Source organism: Odontomachus brunneus, unplaced genomic scaffold (genome assembly GCF_010583005.1).
Source record: "Odontomachus brunneus isolate Ranch 3 - 2012 unplaced genomic scaffold, Obru_v1 Obru_scaffold_048, whole genome shotgun sequence".
In the NCBI taxonomy this organism is placed as follows: domain Eukaryota; kingdom Metazoa; phylum Arthropoda; class Insecta; order Hymenoptera; family Formicidae; genus Odontomachus; species Odontomachus brunneus.
Genome location: NW_022639498.1, coordinates 843,899 through 844,297, shown reverse-complemented (window position 1 = coordinate 844,297; position 399 = coordinate 843,899).

Below are 399 nucleotides of genomic sequence, written 5' to 3'. Positions count from 1 at the left end.
TTTATTTTACTTTCGAGTTTTTTCAATTTATGTTTTATTAATGTTCTATAAATTTTTATTTTTGGTATCGCTTTTTTAAAAACACAGAAACATAAATATATTCCATTTTCTAATCATTTGTTTATCAATCTGCATATCACTCCTTTACGAACTATCGGAAAATGAGTCACGTACTTTACACAGTCTAATAAAGAGTTAAAAAATAAAAAATTCAGTTTTTCTTAGAGTAAAGGGACTAAGTATATAACAAAAGTAATAAATTATTTTTCTTACCTTCCCACTTCTCAGTAGACAACGTTGTTATTAACTACTATCTTAACCTTATCGTACAGCTACACACATTTCGCTTTCATACATTTTTATATGTAAAGTATCTTATCCCCATGGCGCGTATTTAAT